At 36.5% G+C, this 18684-nt stretch overlaps 11 non-coding genes across 11 annotated transcripts; 7 read left to right on the forward strand and 4 right to left on the reverse strand.

Moving 5' to 3' along the window:
• Positions 1-5779: 5779 nt before the first annotated feature.
• Trnat-ugu (transfer RNA threonine (anticodon UGU)) lies at positions 5780-5852 on the reverse strand. The gene has a single exon. It is a non-coding gene; the product is annotated as a tRNA-Thr (tRNA).
• Positions 5853-6270: 418 nt separating this feature from the next.
• Trnat-ugu (transfer RNA threonine (anticodon UGU)) lies at positions 6271-6343 on the forward strand. Its single transcript has one exon. It is a non-coding gene; the product is annotated as a tRNA-Thr (tRNA).
• Positions 6344-6436: 93 nt separating this feature from the next.
• Trnat-ugu (transfer RNA threonine (anticodon UGU)) lies at positions 6437-6509 on the reverse strand. The gene has a single exon. It is a non-coding gene; the product is annotated as a tRNA-Thr (tRNA).
• A 492-nt stretch (positions 6510-7001) lies between these two features.
• On the forward strand, positions 7002-7074 carry Trnat-ugu (transfer RNA threonine (anticodon UGU)). The gene has a single exon. It is a non-coding gene; the product is annotated as a tRNA-Thr (tRNA).
• A 92-nt stretch (positions 7075-7166) lies between these two features.
• Positions 7167-7239, reverse strand: Trnat-ugu (transfer RNA threonine (anticodon UGU)). The gene has a single exon. It is a non-coding gene; the product is annotated as a tRNA-Thr (tRNA).
• An 897-nt stretch (positions 7240-8136) lies between these two features.
• Positions 8137-8209, forward strand: Trnat-ugu (transfer RNA threonine (anticodon UGU)). The gene has a single exon. It is a non-coding gene; the product is annotated as a tRNA-Thr (tRNA).
• Positions 8210-9286: 1077 nt separating this feature from the next.
• Trnat-ugu (transfer RNA threonine (anticodon UGU)) lies at positions 9287-9359 on the forward strand. Its single transcript has one exon. It is a non-coding gene; the product is annotated as a tRNA-Thr (tRNA).
• Positions 9360-10422: 1063 nt separating this feature from the next.
• Positions 10423-10495, forward strand: Trnat-ugu (transfer RNA threonine (anticodon UGU)). The gene has a single exon. It is a non-coding gene; the product is annotated as a tRNA-Thr (tRNA).
• An 891-nt stretch (positions 10496-11386) lies between these two features.
• Trnat-ugu (transfer RNA threonine (anticodon UGU)) lies at positions 11387-11459 on the forward strand. Its single transcript has one exon. It is a non-coding gene; the product is annotated as a tRNA-Thr (tRNA).
• Positions 11460-11595: 136 nt separating this feature from the next.
• Positions 11596-11668, reverse strand: Trnat-ugu (transfer RNA threonine (anticodon UGU)). The gene has a single exon. It is a non-coding gene; the product is annotated as a tRNA-Thr (tRNA).
• A 361-nt stretch (positions 11669-12029) lies between these two features.
• On the forward strand, positions 12030-12102 carry Trnat-ugu (transfer RNA threonine (anticodon UGU)). The gene has a single exon. It is a non-coding gene; the product is annotated as a tRNA-Thr (tRNA).
• The last annotated feature ends 6582 nt before the right edge of the window (positions 12103-18684 follow it).

Below are 18684 nucleotides of genomic sequence, written 5' to 3' on the forward strand. Positions count from 1 at the left end.
CTGCGTCGTTATTATTTTCAACGTCGCGACTTAATCGACGTGTCGCAAGTAGGCAAAGCTGCTATGATTATTAGCGCCCATATTTTGGATTTTTTTTTGCATGCATAATATATCAAACAAGGTATCATAGTAGATAACGAAACATACGAAAAACTTTGAGGATCCATTATTTGTTGTAATTTTCTCTACTCAGAAAATAGTTCAAAACTCGAAACATTTTCGAAAACTTAAACCTTTAAAACGGTGGAGTGTTTATTAAGCTTCTCTAACAATCTGAGGACAAATCAGCGAGTTTCGGTCGATGGGCTTGAGCTACAAATGTTTTTAAAAAAAGTTGTAAGACGGACACCTAAAGGTCGGGTAAAACGGACACATAAGATTCTTCAGGTATTTCAAATATTTTATCGGTTTGATCCTCCATTTGCCTTCAAAAGACCTTGGCAAGAGCAATTGTCAGTCGAAAAGCACTCACCGTCTCAAATAGGCCATAAAAACTGTTAAAACAGGATCCATGGTGAAGAAAGCGCCTTTTAAACACGATATTCCGAAACCACAATGTTTCGCTTCCGTAGTCGGACCAGGTGATTCCATTTTGGATTAAAAACGTTCTCAAATACTCAACTCACAAAAATATGTTCTTTTACAGCAATTTTTTCGGAGAATGTACATTTTCTACGCAGTGTCCGTTTCACTCGACCATCATTTCTGAAAGGTGCAATTTGCAAGCATGTTTTAGATTGCTATAAAAACAGTTTTGATGGAGAAAATTAACTTATTGCAATGGTTAATGCGACAGAAAACAACCTAATCTGCCCATCTGAAGAAAACTACAATGACAAAAGCAATATCTGATTTTCTATTGCGATTCTCCCTTAGGTGTCCGTCTTACCCGACTTTCTCCTACATATAAAAAATGTATAATTATAACGAAAATCCCAGTTTTCCTATCATCAGTTTTCCTACATCTTCAAAAATTACATCGAGCAACGTTACATTTGTTTTTTTGCTGTGCAGTGTGGATAATTGGTGTTGGGCAATATTATATGTATGTAAATGTATACAAAATTGATTTGATCTGACCAAGCATCCAAAAACCAGAATTCAAATTGGTAGCAGAAAACCTCTGAGTGTTCAGCACTTTCTCTATCCATTATTTTCTGGGCAACCATCCAAATTTCTTCTGGAACGGCTCTGTTCAGTTTGCTGCGCCATTTTCGATCACCAAAACACATTAACTCAATTCTTCAACGTATCCTGAAATACCGTTTCTTCTCTAGAAAAGATTAGTGTAACCACAATTTAAAAAAAATGGAAATCATCATTTTTTTCACATTAAAGCATTGATAAAAATTTTGAAAAATTATTGAATCTATACTTAGCATCGAGTTTTGAGTGCAAACTTTCTCTTGCTTATCTTCCGGCCGGCATAAAATTCATATTCTTGCTCCTCCACGAGTATTTTTACGATAGTTCAGATTCCACCTTTCATAGTACATATTGTTATCAGCCAGCAACTTTTCAAGACCGAAGCACCGGAAAATGATCATTTTCTCTTGAAAATTTCAAATTATTTGAGTAGTTTTCGTTCAATCTAACGAGCTCTTTCATTGTACAAAATTTGTTAAGCTTCTGTGATTTTTTTTAGCGAAAAAAATTGGATTTTTGATGTCCTTAACAGATATGATGAAAACTGGAAAAGAAGATCAAGTAGTCCAACTATAATCCAAATCCAATCTTATGCTACAAAAATGGTTAAATTGGTCATGAGGCTATGATCATTTAGTATCCGGGCACTTTATTTCGGTGATAGCTACGTTACTAGAGCTCGGATGTGCAAAACTTTAATAGCGTTGTGTTGGTTATAAAAAGGACTATCTTGTCTATTTTTGATAGATTTTTAAGTTAACGTGTGTTTGAGATATTTACGATGCAAAAAGACATGGTAAAAATAAGTTTGCACAATCACCTCGGAAATTCTTCATTGTCGACTTGAAAACCCATGAACTGTTGATTTTTTTCTATTTTTTTTTTTTTGGCTCAAATGGTTAAGTAATATAAGGAGCCACTTTAGAATGCTCACGAAGTTCAAACCAAGCATCGGAGTGGGACCCTTGATCTCAAATATGGGTAAAAAGACTATATATGGTTATTGAGAATAACTAGAAGTAGACCGCTTAACTATGCAGTAAATCCGTTTCCGGCTGGCAAAAAGTGTTGCCTGACTAGTAGACACCGAGTAAATAACTAATAATAAGCAGTTCCATGGATCGCAATCTGTGCAACCGGTTTTTACAGATGTGTTCTGATGGACGAAGAATTTTATGATACAACCGAATTTAAGAGGTCAAATTTTTCGAGATGCCTTCTCATGAAAAGATTCGAACCAGATACTAATTGGTTTTTCCAGGTGAATTTGTGCAAAATATCATGATTTCGCAAAGGTTTTGCTTCTGTGGTAAAAAAAAATTAATACATGACTAAAAAAAGTGTGCAAAGATAAAAAAGAGATTTTATGTTAAAAAGTTAGAGTATTTCTTGAAATCATTGATAAATATATTTTTTTTATATTTTTACATTGAATTTCATAATAACACCTTCATTTCCTCCATAGGAAGTTTTTCGATCAAATGAATAGTTTTTAAAATACACACGTTTGTAACTGCCCGGATACTAAATGATCATTTGTTTATTTAAAAAAACTGCGCAGCCGCCATAGCGATTCCTCTTACAAAAATTTTTTAACTTGTCTCTGTCCTCTGGAATGTTTCCACAAGTGTGGAAAACGGCGTCGATTACGCCGGTTTATAAGAACGGAAGCACTCATAGTGTCGAAAATTATCGTCCTATTTCTATTCTTAACTGTTTGGCGAAAGTGTTCGAGACCTTAGTATACGATGCTGTTTACCCGTCCGTGAAACAATTAATTAGTGACGCCCAGCACGGTTTCATGAAAAAAAGATCAACTACCTCGAACCTGATGACATTTACTAATTTTTTGATGCCAAAACTCGAGAAACGTCAGCAGGTAGATGTTGTATACATTGATTTCTCTAAAGCCTTTGATCGAGTGCCTCATAGGTTACTTATAGAGAAACTCCGACGCTTGGGACTACCTGAATGGATTACAACTTGGTTTGCGTCGTACTTGAACTCCCGCACAGCTTATGTCAGAGTGAACTCCTACTGCTCTTCGAATTTCGAAATACCGTCTGGTGTACCACAAGGCAGTCATCTTGGACCGTTACTATTTATTCTTTTCGTGAACGATTTGTGCGATCGAATGACTTCATACAAACTATTCTACGCAGATGATTTGAAACTTTTTCGGTCAATTACGTCACCGCTAGACTATATTTTACTACAGAATGATCTGAACGCTGTTACGAGATGGTGCATGACAAACGGTATGCTGGTGAATGTTGAAAAATGTAAAATAGTGAGTTTTTCAAGATCACGCAACTTACTTCGTTATGAATACTCTATGAGCAACCGTTCCCTCGAAAGGATTGAAACAATCAAGGACCTGGGAGTTACATTTGATAGTCGGTTGAGATTCCACACGCACATTACTACCATAACTGCAAAGGCTTATGCAATGCTTGGTTTCCTTCGTCGAAATACAACTCATTTCAACGATGTATACACCCACAAAACGCTGTATTGCTCGATTGTCAGAAGCATTCTGGAGTACGCAGCTCCTGTTTGGGCCCCGTACCAATCGACACTAAGTCAATCCATTGAAGGTGTTCAACGAGCCTTTATCCGCTTCGCTCTTCGGAAACTTAGATGGAATCCTGATATCACTACTCCATACGAACATCGCTGCAACCTTATACATTTGGATACGCTTGCCCGGAGAAGAAAATGTTTACAGTGTTTGTTCACATTCGACATATTGAGCGGGAACATCGACAATAGCAAACTCCTACAAAATGTTAGTTTGTCCGCCCCTACACGGTCACTCCGGCATCAGCAGTTCCTCTGGATTCCCGGTCATCGGACTACTTATGGTTTCTACAACCCTTTGGACACGTGCAACCGCTACTTCAATCAATGTGCTAGCATCTTCGATTTTGGAATCTCAAAACAGGTGTACAAAAATAGATTAAGGCAACTATCATTATAATTAGTCTGTGCGAAACATTTGTTCTCGAAGACAATAAATAAATAAAAATAAACAAATAACAGGTTATAAAGAATAAATATATGATTTTTGCATTGAAACTTCGAATCTAAGCTCTTACTTACATCTTAAGAGATAATTGAAGATCTAAAAACAGATTTTATAAAGTTTTTTCTTAAGGTCGAACTGCCTCCATAATATGGTAACCCTAACTTTTATTTTATTCCATAAAATTATGAAAAACATAAAGCCTTAACTACGCATTTGCATTTTATTATAGACGCCAAAATTTAACGGGTAAAAATTAACAAGATCAAAATTTAACTGATAAACTGCTATTTCTTTAACACAACGAACCAAGACAAAACAAAACTTATAAACTAGAGAGTTCCTTTTTAAAACTCTAATTTTAGATACAAGATATACTTACTTACTTAATGATCCCGCGCCGATCCTCCGGTGCATAGGGCCGTGGTAAAAGACCTCCACTGTTGACGATCTGGAGCCAGCGTCTTCACTTGGTCCCAGTCAAGATTCTCGTCGACAGTTCGGATTTTAGCGGCTAGGCTTCGCCGCCACGAGTTTCTGAGTCTGCCTCTTCTTCGATGACCTTCTGGATTCCAATCTAGCACCTCTCTGCAAATCTCGCTTTCATCTCTTCGCAGCGTGTGCCCAATCCATCTCCACTTACGTTCCCGAATCTCGATTTCTAGCGCCTTTTGATGACACCGGCGATGTAGTTCCTCATTCGAGATGCAGTTGCCAGGCCACCAAGCGCGGATATGTTCTGATGAAATTTAAATACATATTTAGATAACTAAGACCGAGTCATGAAAAAAAATTGAAACAATCATCTAGTAGTATGACCTTCCAGATAATTGAAATGACTACCAATACTAATTACAAATTAAATGCACTTTCAATTAAAACCAGTAAAATCAGTAAACAACACCTAGCATGATCTTTTGACCTTGTCAGATGGCGTTGTTTGTTTGCTAAATTTGGCAGGCATGGTTCTGAATGGTTCACAGTTTATGCCCCCTATTCTCGGCCGCTGCTGGTCACGCAAACGCAAGCTTCTCATTTGGGTGATCTTTCTCTGTCACCAACACCCATAAAAGCACCCAGAACGAGTTTCACATGGGTTAATTAAAACAGAAACAGTTGTTTGGTGCAAAATTTTCGGTTTTTTTTTCATCGACACTCACCTGCTGCTGGAATTTCCCCCAAAAAAAAATATGTTGGTTCGCACATCGAACCTCGGGCTCAGTTCATTGCGATATTTCGTAATATTTTGACAGTGACACTAGGCTTTCAAATTTTTTAACTGAATCTGTCCGAATCCATTTGGGGTCAATGTTATGATGAGATGCGGTGGGTGGAATTGTATTTGTTTGTTGTGGGAGAATTTGGCTTTGAGAGAAATTGTTGATGACCGGCTACCGATAAGAAAACTAAGCGTTTTCCCGGCGCTGTTTTCCGTTTGATGAATGATTTATAGCTGTTGATAAAACGGTGTTTGCAGATGAGACTAAAAATTAACTCGGCAGTTAACCTTTCATGCAATTTTGAAAGGTTATTGATTTAAGAGATAACATCTTAACCTTATACAGGAAATGTCAAGAAATTGTGAATACAGTCAGTAGCAAAAACATATGCCTCCTGTGAGAATCGAACTCACGACCGCTGGTTTACAAGACCAGCGCTCTGCCTTCTGAGCTAAAGAGGCTCTCATGCTTGAAACTTACATATCAATGTTGACATTTCTTCTGACATTTTCGTTGAAGTCACTTCGCTTGTTCAACGGAAGTAAAAGCGGAGCTGTACTTGCAATAGGCCGAAAAATAATAGGCTGAAGATCTGAAGGCTCACTTTAAGAAAACTTATCAATCACAAGACCAAAATATCACTTAGCGAAATGCAGTACAATATTGAACGATTTGATGGCTTGCTGTTTCCTATGAGTTTAAGTATTTAGGAATGTAACATTAGAGGTCTGAAGCGACTCCCTTGTGGACTATCCTTTTAAGAAGTGTAAGAACTAGAAGTATTGTTCAAAAAAATTCAAGATAACTCTTCCAAATATATAAATTAAGTCATAGAAAACAAATTATTTGAAGCACTTATTGTGTTGACTTCATAAGTGAGCCTCTTTAGCTCAGAAGGCAGAGCGCTGGTCTTGTAAACCAGCGGTCGTGAGTTCGATTCTCACAGGAGGCATATATTTTGCCTGTAATAAACTCATTTATCGGTTAACTAAAATAGGCGGCTCATAAAATAATACCAGAGGTCAGAAATGTGTAACAAAATATATGCCTCCTATGAGAATCGAACTCACGGCCGCTGGTTTACAAGACCAGCGCTCTGCCTTCTGAGCTAAAGAGACTTACATGTCAAGTCAATATAATAAGTTCTTTAAATCTTATAGTTTATAAAACTAAATTTTATAAAGTTGGAAAGACACATTAATTATGAACTTGATTGAAACAATACCTTTTGTTTTAATGCTTCTAAAATGAGTGTTCTATGAGGAAGTCATTTTAGACCGTTATTTTTCTCACTAAGCATAATTGTCATTAGATATATATCGACTTGTTGACTATAGATTAGGTACCGATGATTCGAAAATTGCTTAACGTTCTTTTAAACATTCAAAGCCATATTCACGAACGACCTTTCAGGTCGAATCAACCATTCAACCTTGTAACTCCATATTATTATGAAATAGGATGTTGATCTTGTGATTTAGAAGCTCTACAGTTCCTTAAATTAATTGATTTCAGCCTATTCTTCCGCCTTTTGCAAGTAAAGCTCCGCAAGTTGACTTCAACACAAAAATTGAAAATATCGACAACATATTTCATATTAAAGTATGACAGCCTCTTTAGCTCAGAAGGCAGAGCGCTGGTCTTGTAAACCAGCGGTCGTGAGTTCGATTCTCACAGGAGGCATATATTTTTGTGACACGTTTTGTACCTAAGGTGTATAAGATGAATCCCCTATTTCTATCACCGAAATATGAGTTAATACACGCAAAAATATATGCCTCCTGTGAGAATCGAACTCACGACCGCTGGTTTACAAGACCAGCGCTCTGCCTTCTGAGCTAAAGAGGCTTTCTTGAAGACAATTCTGCAAAAATCTTATTAAAATTTAAGCTTTCCTGTGGCAGATTGAAAAATGATCTGGATTCATCTTGTTACATAAAGTTCGCAATCAGCTTTCTTCCAGCCTGCGACAGGTATCCAGTTCTGAATTCATTAAAACAAAACCGCTTCCCGATCTCAGCCAAGACTCGCTCGATTATGCTATTTTCTCTTTCTCCTTTCTAAGCTTATCGTATATTTAAATTTGCATCCAGAAATAGCAACGCTTTGATGACACCAGGGTGCTTCATCTAGATTGCTATATTTATCTGATTAAATTATCTTAAGTTTGGAAATTAAAAAAAATAACGAAAGTCAAAAACTGAATTAATAAAGCTATCAAACAAAATCTTTTGCTTGAAAAACTCCACCAATCATGAAACTTTATTTTCGTAATAATAAAACTTAGATCTCTAAATAATAAGCAAACAACCAATTTTCATCAACACAATTCTAATCAACAAACAAATTGCAGTTACAATGATGTTTTAAAATTAAACTATTTCAAGATTAGAATTTTATTCTCCCCAGGATTCATCTTTTCAAAACGAAAGATTGGTTTATATTTTATGCACAAACCTGAGCCCAAAAAGTTTCGCTATTTTTGGCTCAAAACTAGTAGAAAAGACAGGAGAAAGCAAAAAAAAAACACAAATGGGATGATCGCCCAAACGGGAAGATGATCAATTTTCGTTAATTTATGCAAAACTAGATCGTGCGTCCTACCGCATGGGAGAAGAAAGCTGAAAGATGATTCAATGAAGCTGGATGGGTCGATATCGCTAATATGATATAAGTTCTAATGTTGTCCTCATAGAAGAAAAGTAGAAAAATCACAACATGAAATTCAGATATTTCAACAAGTCAGCCTCTTTAGCTCAGAAGGCAGAGCGCTGGTCTTGTAAACCAGCGGTCGTGAGTTCGATTCTCACAGGAGGCATATATTTTGAATGCTAGCCTTATTGGAATACTTCTTTTGAACTCAATATATGTATCGTTCAAATTAGAGAAGCACTGATTTGCGGTAGTGATCTTTGAAATTTTTCGAATAATTAAGGATGTTTATAAGTTTAAAAATTCCAAACAGAAATTTTGGATAAGGTACTAACTAATTTTCAAGTAGCTGGATAAATTAATAAATAATCCTTTAATATGTCATTAAAGCTTGTACTTGTACTGATGAAGATTTTGAAGAAAAGGATAGCATCAAATCTTTAGAATAATCCACAAGAAAATATAATCGGGCCGTTATTTTTTATTGGATTATCTATGCCTAAGAAGGCGAAATAACATTTTAAACTAGCGATCGACAAGCTCCAGAATTCCATACAGCAAATGACCTTCGTCCTAACTGTTTTCGGCTTACTGAAAGAACAACCCCAACCCAATACAGAAAGGTTTTTTCAACTTTTTCTGCATGTTTTGCAAGCGAGACCTGAGCCCTAAGGCATGAAAGATGAAAAGTTAGGCATGGGCCCGGTGTCACGTCCCGCGTTTCACTTCTAACATCTGATGATTAACTTCTTGCGCCTTAGATCTCACTTCTCACGTCTAATTTTCACGTCTCCTGTCTCACTTTTCACTTTTCTTTTCTCACGTCTCACTTATCATATCTTATTTGTCACTTCAGACGTCTCAATCCTCGCGTTTTACTTATCACGTCCCACTACTCATGACTCATGTTTAACTTTTCTCGTCTCACGTTTTACTTCTCATATCTAATTAATCATTTATCACTCATGTTTCATTTCTCACGTCTCACGTTTCATTGAACTCTCCTCACGCATCATAACTCACATCTCATGACTTACGTCTCACTTTTCACATCTCACGTATAATTTCTCACTTGTCATACTTACGAGTCACTTTTCAATCATCATGTATAACTCTTCACGTATCACTGTTCACTCTCACTTTTACTTACTTACTTTACATTTTGTTAACTTTCATTTAAAATAATTTTTCCCAAAACTAAATTTTTGAATAGAAGAACAAATTCCTCCTGAATGTCAAGAGAGCCTCTTTAGCTCAGAAGGCAGAGCGCTGGTCTTGTAAACCAGCGGTCGTGAGTTCGATTCTCACAGGAGGCAAATATTTTGTATGCCTTTTTGGAATATTTTTTTTGAATTCAATATATCGTTCAAACTAGAGGACGCACTGGTTTGCGGTAGTATTGTCTGAAATTTTCAAATAATTAAGAATATTTATAAATCTAAAACTCAACAGAAGCTTGGAATAAGAAACTAAAGTTTTTTTTTTAAATTGCTAATCAATTGCCCTTTAATATGTTATTTAGGCCTGTACTAGTTCTGATGAGGAGTTTTTAGAACTGAATAACATAAAATATTAGAGCCGATATTTTTTATTGGATTATGCCTAAGAAGGCCATGTAACATTTTACACTAGCGATCGACAAGCTCCAAGATTCCAGTCAGCGAATGACCTTCGTCCTAACTATTTACACCAAGGTTTTAACTTTTTTTGCACGGTTAGAAATGAGACGTGAGAAGAGAAAAGTGAGACTTATGTCATAAGGTGTGAGTTATGATGCGTGAGGCGTGAGATGTGAGACGTGAGAAATGAAACGTGAGAAGTAAGACATGTTATGTGATAAGTGATTCATGAGATGTGAGAAATGAAACGTGGGACGTGAGAAGTGAAACATGAGTCCTAAAACATGAGACATGAAATATGAGACAAGACCCATGAAAAGCGAAGCATGAACCCGGTGTCACGTCCCACGTTTCACTTCTAGCATCTGATGATTAACTTTTCGCATCTTAGATCTCCCTTCTCACGTTTCATTTCTCATGTCCATGCCTTAAGCATCATAACTCACATCTTATGACATAAGTCTCACTTTTCACTTCTCAAGTCTCATTTCTCACTTGTCATGCTGACGAGTTACTTTTCAATCTTCACTTATTACTCTTCATTCTCACTTCTCACTTATCTTGTCTCAAGTCTCATATTTTAGACTCAGGTTTCATGTCAAAATATCTCAAGTTTCAATGCTTTAGAATTATACAGTTTTTTAAACTTTCATAAACGCGGTATACCCATGTAAAAATTTCGGTATAAATACTTTTAAATAATTTTTTCCAAAACTAAATAATTGAATAGCAGAACAAATTTCTGCTATATGTCAAGAAAGCCTCTTTAGCTCAGAAGGCAGAGCGCTGGTCTTGTAAACCAGCGGTCGTGAGTTCGATTCTCACAGGAGGCAAATATTTTAAGAGTTTGTCCTAATGATAGGTTCCTTTTATAGTCAATACTAAGTTCCTTCAAATCTTAACTAGAAGGCACTCTCACCTTTAGACAATTATTGGTTTTTTTTTATCGTAGTACAACCCAATTAGACCTTGTTACATTTTGAGTTAGCGATTGATAAGCTCTAGAATATTATTCATTCAATTAACATCGGCCTAACTATTTACCGCCTACTGATGGAAAAGCCCGATGTTTACCTAAAATGTGCCAACGCAATAGTTGTAAACAGACTTGTAAACCATCGACATTTTCTCTGACAGTCGCACAGTCTGCTTTTATCAGGTTCATTGTTCGGGCCATCAAACGAATGCGACCAAAAACTTGTCGAACAGTCGACTACCATCAAACGAAACGACATTCATTCTTCTTTGTGTGATTGTCGAACGAAATTTCGTGTCTTGGTACACGAGAGCGATAATTTGATGGTCAAACGATCATAATTCCCGATAGTTTACGACATCTCTTTCACGCAGCAGAACTTACAGACTCAATAAGCAAATGCAATCTTTTCTATTCACTCCCTCCTGTTGAAAAAAAAATTCGCCACTCTGCAGCGCCGGGTGATGATTATATGTGTTGGTCGAACAATTATGATGATTATCTACGCAAGAGAGATGAAAGTCAAACGACTAACCACAACAAAGATCAAAATTTCATTTGACATTTTTTTGCTCTCCGATCAAACGATTACGCTCTCCATGATTGTCACGAACGATGTGTGGTAGTTGTCTCCGGAAAAATTCAAACGATGGTGACCACTTACAAGCCTGGTTGTAAATCATTATTTTTTTTTTGCAATTACAGAATTATAAAACATAAGAGATAATTCCATTCATCTGTCAAGAAAGCCTCTTTAGCTCAGAAGGCAGAGCGCTGGTCTTGTAAACCAGCGGTCGTGAGTTCGATTCTCACAGGAGGCATATATATATTTTGCCTTTTTTATTTCAAGCACAGAAAAACCTCTAATAAAAAAAAAATTCTCAAATTTCCAAAACAATAGAAACGGGAGATGGAATTGCGGATCTCAAATCCGGAGACAGAGTCTTGCAAAATATATGCCTCCTGTGAGAATCGAACTCACGACCGCTGGTTTACAAGACCAGCGCTCTGCCTTCTGAGCTGAAGAGGCTTACTTATTTAAAAATTTTTGTTAGTTCTATACATCTCCTGTATCTCAATTATGTATTTTAAAATTTACAAAGTTCAGTTATTTATACTTCTACCGTTTTGGAGGTAATCCACAGGGGAGTTATCAAATTCGCCTAATCAATCATCCAGCCTAAATAAGTTTTCTACATATTAAACCATTTTTTTGTAATTACATATGGGTCCCAATAGTTTGATGACCCTTCCAATTTTATAATTTAGACTAATCATTTGTGTGGAGTGAAAAGCCATGTTGGCTTGCGTTGATCAAGCAAGGAGTCCCAGATGACTTGATCGAAAAAATCACGATATTCACCAACTGATTTCAGGATGCTGACAAGTGAGCCTCTTTAGCTCAGAAGGCAGAGCGCTGGTCTTGTAAACCAGCGGTCGTGAGTTCGATTCTCACAGGAGGCAAAAATTGCTTTTTTGTATATTCTTTAAATTATTCTTCAGGGTTGGTACTGATACATCGAACAAAAAGTCAAATTTTTACAACATTTTATAATGATTTCGAGGGTGTCTCAAAAAATATATACGAATAGTTTTTGAAATAAATGAATGTATCAGGCATCACCGTTTAAAATTGCAAAATAGGTCCTCCAAGGGAAAACTAGTAAAATTACATTTAATACATTTATACATTAGACTGAGTCGATTTGGGTTATTTTGAATTTCTCAAACCCTGGGGTCTAAAAAGCTTCGTCTTGGTCCAAAACTCATTTATGATTTTTTGCAGAATTTTTAAGTAACGTTTACAGGACTAAATTTTTACTTTTAGGATTGTATGGGAAAATTGAACATTTTGTACTGAAAAACCAACATCATATTTGTTTCTTTTGTGGAATCGAGCCTGCTGATGGTTTTTGTACCAGTTTATAAATTTCCTAAATCAAATTTTACGCTGAACAGCTTTCTTGAAGACCTTAAATTCGTATTTCAATCGGCCTAAAAATTATTAGCTGATTAACAGGAGTCCCAAGCAACCAAAAGTTCGGTTAACATTCCTCTGTCAGGTTTTATCAGCTTAAACGAGTGTGCTAATACAACTTCTTTTCAGCTCAATTTTTAAGTAGATACACGAACTTTAAAGTTGACAAAAAGTTCGCATAAATCGCCAAACAACTTCTTAACAGCTTCAAAATCCACTTTATAAGCAGCATAAAAAATCAAAAAAATACTCTTCCGCTCCTTCAATTGCCTTCTCAAGTCTGCTATTTTGATTCATATTAATCAACTATATTTGTTACTAACTCACATTACATTTAAAAAACATGTTCTTACCAAGCCTCGAACCCGAGCTCACCGCTTGAAAGTTGAGATCCATACTTGTTGCCCTATATGAACATCATGAGTAGGCAACGATTTTACTCGATGTGATGATTTTCTTTAAAAAGACTTTCAGGTTCTTTATTTCTACTTAATTCCCACTTTCAAGCTGTTAAAAAGTTCTTCCGGAACTTAATGTGTACTTCATATAGCTGTTTCCCAAGTAACGATGTGTTTATTTATGCAAACAAGTGTTGAAGTTCGAAAAAAGTAGACTTTAGCCTTTAAATCTACTTCAAAGTTTCTATAATACGAAGTTGCTTTTGAACGCCCGTTAGGACTAATTAAAAACTTTCAAGTTTACAAAATAGTACAACAGAGACTTTTTACGAACTATTGAGCTGTACAAAAAGACTTGCAACCCTTTGATAGCTACTTGATTTTGAAAAAATGAGAAGTACGTAACAAGTAGATTGTTTTTCTTCATACAAACTTTAAAGTTCCCAAAAAGTAGAAACAGAAACCAAAACAGTACTTTAAAGCTTTTTTTGAGTATTGGCTGAACTTGATATAGAATGAAGTTCCATGGACCTCGAAAAAGCATTTTGAACAGCAAAAAAGTTCCACAGAACTTTTGTACAGCTATATATGAACTTATTAGTTCGTTCCTTAAGTGATATTCGAACTTTTGGTTGCTTGGGTTGTGAATCTACGAGGAATCAGATCATGAAAAGTAATCATGCAATACCTCGCTAGGCACCCAGCAGTGATGTCAATTGAATTTCTTATTTTTCAATGTCAAAAGACATGCCCCTATTCAACACTTATTTAATCACTTGTTGAGCGGAAAATTTCCTACAGGAAGTTTATTGGCAAAAAAACTGGCTTGGTTCCACAGAAGAAACAAAAATGATATTTCTTCAGAACAAAATATTCCATTTTCTCATACAAACCTTAAAGTTCAAATTTACTTATGTAAACGTTACATAAAAATACTGCAAAAAAAAATCATGGATGAGTTTTGGACCAAAACGGAGCTTTTTAGTTTATTCCTACATGCAAGTGTGTTCATTTGTGTTCAACAACTTGGTCTGAATTTTTCAAAGAAATTTTACTCTTGATTTTGGGCTGCTACGTTATATTCCTTTCAGTGATCTTCAATTCAAAGCAAGGCCTACTAGCTGCCATGGACATCTCTACAAGGCGACCGTTATATTGGAATCTGCAGCACAGCTCGACTGCGCCAAATCGTTCTAGCTAGACATGTGGAATGCTAAATATTGGCGTAGGTATTTCGTTCAGCGATACCAAAACAAACACTCAGCAGAGCAGTCGGAGAAGAGATATCGATCTCAATATGCATCTGCTTCGAAACAGAATTCGCATGCGCTTCGTGGGATGAGAATTTTATTGGATGCTGATTTTTTTTATTACTGGCTGGTGATTTTACAACTTTATCCGATATAAACTGCACAAACAGAGATTCACTCTGGGTTGGCGATGAACCGATTCAGATGAGGTTTAGGCCCCGATCTCGGGAGTATTAATCCCATTCGTTGCCCTATTCTAATGAAGTCGTCAACACGAAGCCAGCGCTATATGGTTCGAGATCAGTTCTGTGTACAAGAACAATGCACGCACGCTATGGGGAAATGAGTAGAGGTCAAATTTTCTGCTTTGACATGTTAATCGAGAATTTTTTGTTCCACGAGACTAGCGCTGCGTAGACAAGTAGCAAGCCAGCAGCGATTGGCTAGTTCAGATTTTGTTTTTTTTTTTGTATGTATTCAATTTACGATAAATTCATTCAAAAATTGAAACAAAATCGACGGCCGCAATTGATGGATGGAAACCGCATTTTAGAGGAAGTTTGGCAGATGGGCCTAATAATAGGCCATCGACGATGATGTGTCGAATCATGTACAATGCGGAAAACCAAAGATCAAAGAGCTCATTAAAAAACTATCAGGGTGCGGTACACAAAATGACCACATAAAGTTTGACAGGGTGCTGTTATAAAGTAATATTTCACCTGTTGAATCCAATGTTTTTTTTTTTGTTTTTCATTTTATTGGTGACTTCCTCTAAGTCCTCTCAGTGTATAGTGATTGATTGCTCTCGTTCATCTATGATTTCAGATCAGAATGAATTTACGTTGGGTTCCATATACGTATACGTATACATATATACGTGATGGTGTTGCCAAAAACAGTTTATAAAGTGGTGGTGAAATGTGATAGCCCGGACTTGATTTAGGGGCCAAAGTTTCGGTTTTTTACCCTCAAAAATCAACAACGGGAAGACCAACGGAACTTAGAAAAATCGGAATTCTAATTGCGATGCCAGTAACTTAAAAATGCATAAAAATCGAGATCTTCAAAAAAAACTTTTCACCAAATTCGACTTTCTTGGTCGATTGGACTTGGTCGTTTTCCCAAAAAACAGCCAGTTTTCCGGAAAACTGATAAGTCCCACAAAGTCATTTTTAGACACGAATTTTTTTTTTTTTTTAGATAACTCCAGATCTCGACGTTTCATGCATTTCTTAGCTACTACCACGTTTCTCGAACACATGATTTATTATAGTTACAAGTTTATTATTGGCATGTCTCAAGACTTCCGCATGACCGGGACGTCGTTCAGAATAGGGTGGTAATGGTACGGGATCTTGCCATGACAATCGACGCAGTGTGTACCGGAGGAATTTTTTCCGAATCCTTTCGAGTCTTTCGCTGTGGACAGATTGGTAGGGTGCCCAGACTAGTATCGCATATTCCAGAACACTACGTACCAATGAGCAGAAAACTATTTTCAGAGCATACGGGTCCCCAAAGCTGATTGTATTCCGACGCAGGAAGCCGAGCAAAGTAAAGGCTTTGGCTGCGGTGGTTGCGTGTGTTGAACAGATGAGAGCTTTTGGTCAAACGTTATCCCGAGGTCATAATAAAGGTTACTTTTTCGATAGAGGTGCCACTTAAACCGTAGTCGGCTCTGGTTCTAAAAAAGCTTATAAACTTACATTTTTCGGCATTAACTTCCATACCATGTAATCCGCACCATACTAAAAATCGATCGATATCCTCATGAAGCGCAACAGAACCCAAGATCGAGTCAATGGTCCGGTAGGTTTTAAGATCATCTTCGAACAGCAGTTTTGGCGACTGGAGGAATATTGCTAGATCGTTATTAAAAATCACGGAGATAAGCTATCCAAGATGACTACCCTGTGGAACACCAGACGGCATCTCAAACACGGAAGAGTGAGTCCCACGAATGTTTACAAAGCCTTGACGATTCAGCAGATACGAATACAGCCATTTAGTTGCCCACTCAGGAAATCCATATCGATCAACTTTTTCTCTTACGATTCTGTGTAGTACTTTGTCAAAAGCCTTGGGGAAATCTACGTATATTGAATCCACTTGCAGTTTTTAATCTGTTGCAGAATGCAAACCGCTGGCATATGTCATAAGGTTTGTTAAGATTGATCGTTTCTTGATGAACCCGTGCTGGACATCGGTGAGTATTGGAGAGGCTGCTGAATAGATTCTCTCGTATATCAGGACGGCTAGTACTTTGGAAAAGCAGCATAGAATCGATATTGACCTGTGTTCTCCACACAATGAGCATTTCCTGACTTATGGATAGGTGAAATTGATGTGATTTTCCACAGAGTAGGAAAAGTACCTTCCGAGATCAATCGATAGAAAATCATGCACAGCGGTATGGCAAACGTAGCAGCTATTTTTAGAAAAAAAAAAAACGACGATGGAATCCCATCAGACCCAGATCCCTCTGAGGGATCAAGAGAATTTAGCACTTTTAGATCTTCTTGTTCAGTGAAATCGGATTGAGGTAAACTGATGTCATAGCTAGGTAGTGTATCAAAGTACACATAGGTACAATCAGGAGTGACTGAGCTATACACGCTGCTAAAAAAAATTGCTTTCCGATGTGAGTCCTTGAAGCGTCAAAGACGATGGGATACAGTTAGCAAGGTGGGTGGCTGTTGATGTATTTCCAGAATCTCGAAGGATCTTGTTTTACTTTACTTCGATATTAGAAATGTATTGGTTGAAAACAGCGTTGCGAAGAGTCGAATGATCAATCTCTAACCTTGAGAGTATTGACTTGTTTTGGTCCGTTCGGTCTCGAATGTAGCGTTTACGGGCTTTTCGAACTAAGTTGCGGCTCCTTCGTAACTCAGAATTCCACCAAGGGATCTGGTAAAGCTGGTGCCGGTGTAGTCATTTAGGTGGCGTGTGAATACGTTAGACGTCCCAGAGATGATCATAGAAGGTTGATATAGCAACATCGATGTTCAGATCGTCGAAAAGTATTTGCCAGTTTGTGTCCAGTAACATTTCTATAAGATTTTCGGGAAATCTTAACTCATAGATTTTCGGGAAATTTTAAGTTAATCAAATTTTAACATAAAAAAATCATTCAAGGCATTTAAATATGTATCTCCCTTTTTTTTGGAAAAGAAGTATCTTCCATACAAAATGGAACAAGCTCGCATACATTTTCAATGTGAAATACCACCCAAATCTTATATGTTTTGAGAATCTTTAGCAGATTTAGTGCATACACAAACTAAGTAGAACTTATCGAGATGAATTATTGTGTAGAAAGATTTCACTTCTTTTAAAACAGGATGAAGAGGATCTCATTCTAAATAAATTCAAATACGACCCTGTTAGAACTCTATTATGAGCCCACTTGGTTTGAACAGTTTTGATCTGAATTTTCATGGAATTTTACACATTGTTGTCATTTCAAATACAGTGATGATTTATTACAATGAAAGACCTTTTTTAACGAGATGATCTCATAGAAACTTAATGAAAAATATGACATAGAAAAATAGTCGCCGAGGTTCATGAAAAGATTTAAAAAAACCCAAATTTATCATAGCCAGAAGATTAAGTAAACTAAAAAGCTTTCTCCTTAAGGTTGCTAGAACCATAAACGTGTAATTTTTGTCATTTGTATAATCAGCACACATTAGGGTGGCTCGCAAATTATGCTTAAAGTTTTCGAGCAGTTTCACAGAAAACGTTCCAAATCCGAACGAAATTCAGGTATTTTTCATAAAAAAAATCAATTGAATAGGTGTTGATAAACACATTAAAAAAATCTTTTTTTTTACGAGGTACATCTTCTTACCTTTAAAATTGTCCATTGAAAAATATCATAATTTATTCTGCCAACACTGTATAAGTTGGAATCTCGATTGAAGGGAAGATTTCACGTCTGGAATCAACTTTTTTGAAGACGCTAAAGTTCGAACTAAGCGAAAAAAAGTTAAAGTCATTTTTGTTTACATAATCCAATAAATTTTGTATGAGAATATATGAGAAATCGAAAATAATTTTTTTTTTTTCATTTTGACTTGCATGCGATAAAAAATCCTCTCATTTTGGTGGGTAGTGCAAAAGTAACAACTTTTAACTACATAAACAACACAGGACGTATTACAGGGCACGACACTAAACATTCTTCGGATTAAGGATTTAAAATTACCTTTTTGTCGACCGATTTCCGGTTCGATGTTGCCCATCTACAAGACGATGTCCAACTTATTACGTAGAAGACACTAACACAGCAACATACTATCGTAGAGGAACATGCTCTATTATGCGTCACCTAAGCGAATCGCTGATTTGCTACAATTTGTGTAAAAAAACGAGTGTAATCGATGAAGAAAATTGTTTTCTTCAAATGCCT

The sequence above is a fragment of the Uranotaenia lowii genome, unplaced genomic scaffold (genome assembly GCF_029784155.1).
Source record: "Uranotaenia lowii strain MFRU-FL unplaced genomic scaffold, ASM2978415v1 HiC_scaffold_137, whole genome shotgun sequence".
Classification (NCBI taxonomy): domain Eukaryota; kingdom Metazoa; phylum Arthropoda; class Insecta; order Diptera; family Culicidae; genus Uranotaenia; species Uranotaenia lowii.